Here is a 7,235-nt window from a genome sequence, read left to right as displayed (position 1 = left end):
AGGGCACCCAGTTGCCTCCTGCTGGGATGTTTGACTTTGTGCCACCATTTCATACGCTTCTGATCCTGGTTCACATTCCTACTGCTGACATTTGTATAATGAAGGTCAAGAGAGAGCTGGGAGCTGACAGAGGCAACTGTTTACACTGGGGTGTGTGGGCGTGAGGTCTGGCTGGTTCTATCTCCTCCCTATGTCTGTCTAGCCCCACTTCCCACTCTTCTTGAATTGCACACTTCACCCTAGTGTGGGTTTCTGGCAAGGGAGCAATTGGGGGCCTTCTTAACAGGTGTTGATGGTGACAGACACAAAACTGCTCAAAGCTGCTTTGGAAATGGGCAGCTATAATACATTTAAAATAATAATAACCTGGACACTGTGTCAATTTTGAAATCAGAGCAAATTTTCCTTGTAGGAAATGTTCATTAAAAAGCACAATTCCCCAGCATGTATTCTTTTTGGTAAGACGGTGGAGGACAATTAATAGTAAATAAGACTGCTACTGGTGAATTCACAACGTAAATGCAGCTTGTCATATTTTCTGCACTGCTTTAACAAAAAAAAAAAGAAAGAAAAAGAAATCCAGCTTCATTACTTAATTTTAATTGAGATCTCTGCTGTTAATCATGCCTGGGAAATTATAACCAGACCTCAAATTTATATCCTTAGAACGCAAGCTAATTATTTGTGCCTGGGGGTGGTGGTAGGAGGTGGATATGTTTATGTAGTCCTCACTGACTGGATTAATACATGAAATGAAAAGCTCTCATTTTTACATAAACATTGAGATTGCATAAATAGGCAGATAATTTTTTGCAAGGGGAGAAGAGGAGGAGGAAAAATTCTGATAGCAGTGAGAGTCTACTCTTTTTATCAGATTTCCCTGACTGTTTTGAGCAATTCAAAGCTAAATGAGTTCCCAGATATGTGTGTTACTCTGCCAATAAGTTGCATGCTACACTAAAACGAAAAGCAATTCTCCGGCAATGGAATTAAGCCGCACAAGGTTCAAATCCATGTTCTTGCAAGACAGAAGGATGTGAAATGTTTAGTGGTGCCAGGAATCCAGAGTCCTGAAAGAAGTATTAAATTGGGAATATGGCACCCATACCCTTGTCTATACGAGAGGAGGGAGAGGGCTTTATTGATTCCCCCACTCTCATTTGCAGCAGAGGGTGGGATGATGTTAGGATGCAGCTGGCTCCATTCTCTTTGTGTTGCCTTGAGAGCTTTAGGGAGCCGCCTATCCATAGCACATGAGATTAGAAAGATGGAAATAATGTGGCGGCCTAACAATGGTGCTCCACCTGCTCCTTTAATCTCCCAGGACTGGCTTGCCTGTAACAGCCCGTTCCCCGGCTATAGTCATCACCAGACTGGATCAGGACCCAGGTTTTTATAGCAAAATCATTGGCTGATTATAGATCAATTTAGCCAGGCGTTAAACGCAGATGATGAATAGGAGACAGAATTCCCCCTCAAGCAAATATTGACTGCAATGGAAGTGGATTAAAGCTTCAGGACATCCAAGTTTTACTGTGTACCCTGTAATGCACCATATTCTTATCAGAAGTGCTTCATTTTTTATCTTCTATCTACAGTAGATGCACTCTGTAGCAAGGGCTATGTCTCTGTTCACCAGTCAAATTCCGGAGGAGGTCAATTCCATGATTCACCAAACACAGCAGGGATGGAAAAACCAGTTCCTGGGTATAGCTGAAACCACAACTTTTGGAACCAATGGCCATTTGTTGTAGTGACTGTGGCTGCTGGTAGTTGGAATTCAAGAGGTTTCTCATTCTAGGAAAACAGTAACAGGCAGTTGTAACTTCTGCCAAGATGCTATATTGATGTAATAAATCAATGGGGGAAAAGCCCAAGCTGAAACATCATTTGAACCATTAAATATTGCAGGTGAGTACAACTGTGATCCAGATGTTCTTAAACTGCAATTCCTGACTTGGTCATGCAGGTTAGATAGGGCTGATAAGAATTAGGTAAAGTTTCGCCTCGCACATATGTGCTAGTTGTTCCTGATTCTAGGGGGTGGTGCTCATCAAGATGAAGAGCCAGCACTATACAAAGACGTCTCTGTGGTCATATGGCAGGCATGGCTAAATGCCCAAGGCGCATAGAATGCTGTTAGATTCCCACCAAAGGTGGTTTCTATTTTTCTACTTGCATGTTACATGCTTTCGAACTGCTAGATTGGCAGAAGCTGGGACAAGTAACAGGAGCTCACTCCATTATGCAACACTAGGGATTTGAACTGCCGACCTTTCTGATTGACAAGCTCAGCGTCTTAGCCACTGAGCCACCGTCTTCCTTTTGATAAGAACTGCACCCCCCTAGTTTCAGATGGACTTCATGTAGTTCACGAGTATATCTCAAACTTCAGATAGACTTCATGTAATCCAATCCTTGTATATCTCAAACTGAGGACAGTGGTGTGCTGCTTACAGTTAGTTAAAAAAAAAAAAGAAGATACTGACAAAAGCTAAATGAATTCCCAGCTACATCACAGCAAGTAAGCTGTAGGCTGCAATTAATATAAATACCTTAAAGAAGATACACTGACTGGAAGGTAAGAATTCTCTCCTCTATGGCACATTCACATGACATCTGCTTCAGGGTGGCATGAATAAGAGATCTGCCAAAAAACAAACAAACTGAAAACTGGAGATAGCCAGAATAAGGGGTATCCTAAACACTTCCAGATTTACCCATTTATCCTAGTTAAAAAAATAAAATAAAATCTATTTCCTGGTCTACTTTCAGGAAATGAAAAAGAGACAATTGAGATAAAAAATGTTGCAAAGCATGTTTCTGCCAGATGCAAAGGGGAAGGGCACTGTAATTTGTGTTCATGACATACAATTAAATGTCAAGTGTGCCCACAACATAATTTAAGAGATTGTGAAAACCCAACCTGCCTTGGGTAAATTGGACTGAGTTAACTATGAGTAAAAACATCAAATAAAAGGTCCAGAATTACATGCATGGTAAAATATTGATCTAAGGAGGTCAAAGTGCAGAGGTGAAAACCCATAAAAACACATGTTGGATCTAATACTAAATTATATTAAACCCCACTGATTTAAATGAAACAGTAAAGCAGGTGTTCTCTTCTACTCAAAACATTAGGGTCTCTAATATGCTTAACAGCTATTCCATTTAAGTTTAAAGAAGACTTCTTCTCCAATTAATTTAACATCCACCAAAAGTGGACATTGGGACTCTTGGAGCCTTGCAGGTCTACTGTGTGACTCTCCTCTTCCTGGTGATGAGAATTCCAGTAAAATGGGACCATTTTTGATTGTGTGTCTTTTGCTGCCCTCTGGTGCTCTAGCACAATAAGAGAGCGAATCAGTTGTGTTCAATTTGGAGAAACTTGGGAGAACATTTGTAGCTCAGGATTGAAGTGTGGAGGCCTTGATGCTCTGTGGGCTTGGTTGCTTTCCTGCAGACATTTCATTACCCAAATTAGATAACATCCATCAGTACTTATGTGCTCATCAGAGCACTGATGTTATGTAGCATCGGCAATAAAACCTCCCCGCTCAGAGAGCACAAAGATCCCACAACTGACTTGTGTTAGTTATTGTTTAAAAAAATATTAATGATATGTTTACATCATTGCAAATGTCATTGCAAATATCGTTGCATATGCAAAGGATATTCCCAACATCATGCACAGCAGAATTATAATCCTGACTAAATAAATAAATATAGATAGATAGGAAGGCTGTTTCTTCAAAGTGAGCCAGCAGACACTGCTCCAGAAGTTGTAATATAGTTTCTTTCCAGTTACCACCTCTGCTGTGATTGTCATTGTGCTTCCAATGACACAACCTCTCCTTCTGCCATCTGTTGCCTTTGTTGTTGTTACATAAAACCAGGGCAAGGCCATCCATGAGGGACTTTTTAAATAGCAAGTGTTTCATGAATGTCTGAGTCAACCCTCCAGCAGTTCAATGAGTGTAGATATGCCTGTAGAATGTTTGCTGGCAGCCTCCTTCCTCCCCCTGACCTTGGGATTCTTCCCCTCCCCGCCTATGTTTTTTTCTCCAGAACCTTTTGATAATTATTTCATTATTTAATACAATGCTGGGCTTTTTTTTTTTTTGGCTTTCCTACTGCTGCTTTTGTTCTGCTTTATGGTTCTTTCTATCTGGAATATAGAATTATAATGTTTTAAATGTATGTGCTGTCATACATTTGAGTTTAATCATTCTGAACGTTACTATAACCTACTTCAGAATGCAAAGGAAACAATATGCCAATATTTCACACTAATATCAACAAATGAAGCTCTTGTGTTAAACTTTGAGAAGCCGTGTTTGGCATGAGGGAAAGGACAGCATCCAAGAGATGCTATGAAAGGAAGAATCTGATTATTATAATATATGGAGGTTATTTTATCATTGGTTAGAAAATGAATATGCATAAAAATTATAAAATTAAATAATTTAGGAAGAGAAATGTTATAACAGGAGACATGTTAAGTTGTAATGTTAAAATAAGAATAGATGTATATAAATAATTCGGTGGTAAGCTATAACTATTATGACAAAAAAAATTGTACTCAGACGACACACTGATTAATGATGAAATGTTTGCTTTAAAAGGGAAAAAAATAAAAAAAACTTTTACAAAAACAACAAAAGATATGCTAAGTTGGGCAGCCACTTTAAAACACTTTAAAACACTGACTAAACTTTGGTGGATTGCAGCTCACTTCATCAGATGCATTAAGCGCAGTATTTCACAGGACAAGAAAATTATATACAGCCAGTTTCCTTGAACCCAACATTCTTCAGAGGACTGATAGATTATGCAAATTGAAATTCCAAGTATACAGAGGGATCCAGGCTGAATAAAAACCCCACAGTATTTGATTGTAGTGCTATTTTCTTCTTCCTTACTTGGAGGAAACATTGTGACTTAATTTGCTTTAAGGCAGGTATTGCCAAAAGGATAACCGAGTTTTCTTTTTAGCCATATGGAAAAACCTAGCATTAAGCTATCTCACAGCTTATCAATAAGGCCCTCTATCTTTAAATAGAGGAAAAGCAAGCTTTTGCATACCAATAGAAGGTATTACCTTGATTACATTTTAATAGCATTAGAGCTGTTTCGTTTGCATTTCACTCTGAGGTGCATAAAGATCTTGATTACTCACTAAATTGAGATAATCTTTATTGGCACCTCCTCTGTCTAACTATTTCGTTAGCTTGTTTTCTTTGTTACAAGCTTTGTTTTATCTTGTCCTATTTCTGTTTGTTTTGCACTGAGAGATGCTCAGAGTCTGGAAATTAGATTACATAATAAACCAAGACTGCCATACATCTTCATAAGAATAAGTCAAGTGCTCCTGAGTGGACAGGACTATCATTTTGCAAACATGAGTGGATTTATTACTTGGAGATGTTGTGAAACCACACCCAGGTCCCCCACCTCCAAAATTTGCAGGGGCCTGAGTCTGCTGACTTTTCAGAAAATCTTTAAAAAACTGGTTGTTTTCTAAGGTTGAAAGGCTGGAGTATTTGGGGGAATCTGGGTTTGTGTTTTTTTGCCCTTCCTTGGTGGAGGGGATCATTATTTTTAATCTACCATGGTGTCTTTCATTGCACAATGTGTACATTTTCATTTGTATGGCTAGTTACACCCCCAGAATTATTTGACTCAGATAGAAAAAAGAAAATATAGGGTAATATGTATATATGTATGTACTTGATGGTTTAAACAACCAAAAAGCACACAGGTCAACAGCTACATCTTTCATTAGTGTTGCTTCGAATAGCTACGTTTAAAAGGGCTGTTCTTCCTAAAATGTTAGTTTCCTTTCAAATCTATTCTGTTTTCTACCACTAGGTTTCATAGAATAAAAGGAAACTTTTATACATTAAAAATCTAGATTTAGGGAAACCAAATAATTTTAAAAAAGCATTAGCATCTTTGAAACAATGTTTTGATGCCTTTCAATTAAGATAACCTAATTAGAAGTTAATATGTTTAATGGGTACAAATTTGTTAGCATTTGAATACTTAGCAGGGTCGCACCACTCCTAATATTAAGAAATTACCATCTCAAATTTTACTGAAAGCTGATTACAGACATTTGGAAAACTAAAATATAACCTAATTTTTCCTCCAGTCTTTGTTCCCTTTTTAAGCATGCAGATGTTCTTACTCAGAACAACAAAGAGGAAGATAGAGGATTTTATAGATATTAACTTGTGACTATAAACTTTTTCACAATTCAACATATTTAGCAAAATATTCGATTACAAAACTCTAAATAGGTTTCCAGTAACTCAAGTCATTCCTCTGTTGGAAGAAATGTGATAACTTCATACACCTCCTAACAATGTAAATCAGCTTAAATTACTATTAACAGCATATATGTATTTAAAAGCATTTCTCTTCAATACTATCTAAAATTCTTACACCAAGCAAAGCAAATTCTCCTGAAAGTCTTTAAAAACATGGGGTAAAAATTGGGGGTTGTCTTTGTTGCACATTCATATTTTACAGTATTTGCTACTTACAAATGTTGTGAACAAAAACATTTAATACTATAGGGATGTATGTATACATTTGCTCCTACCGTCACATACAATATACATGGTCAGTCTACTCTGGCGTATTTATTGGAAAGAAAATAATGCTGACCTCCAAGATGAAGAAAAAAAGACACTTTGTTCAGATAGCATCGTAAAGATTTGGAGTTGAAACGGGGAGAACACGCAGACACGGTAGGTTTATAGAGGGATCACAGCTGAATGGAGGAAAATCAACTTTGCGTCAAAATGCCCACAGTAGAATCTTCTCTAGACTTGGAACCTTTTTTTTTCCTTTTGCTATACCAGAATTTTTTTTAAAAATGGCTTGTTGAAGTTGCCATAATGACCTGCTTCACACATCATCGCACCATGCCAAAAAACAAAGAAACCCCATCACGGTTTAATGCATCGTTAAAACGCAGCCAATGCTCTAACTAATGGATGGCAGTTTCCCCCCCTGCGAAGCACGGAAGGTTTAGAAGCGGGCCGCATTTTTAGGATACTGTCGGCGAAAAGAAGCTACGAGCCCTCTTAAAAAACAACCCCGGCAAGCTGGCTAAAAGCGGGTCCCCGCATTTTCCCGACTTCTCGACAACACAGGGAAGGGTGTTGCTACCTTCAGAACTGTCCGAGTTTTAAGGCATGTGAACCCAAAGGGAGAACCCTCTCCCC

This window comes from Thamnophis sirtalis, unplaced genomic scaffold (assembly GCF_051295495.1).
Source record: "Thamnophis sirtalis isolate CommonGarterSnake01/CBP01778 unplaced genomic scaffold, rThaSir2_p1.2 scaffold_3, whole genome shotgun sequence".
NCBI classification, from domain to species: domain Eukaryota; kingdom Metazoa; phylum Chordata; class Lepidosauria; order Squamata; family Natricidae; genus Thamnophis; species Thamnophis sirtalis.
The sequence above is the reverse complement of the archived record's forward strand: the minus strand, read 5'-3'. Positions refer to the sequence as shown.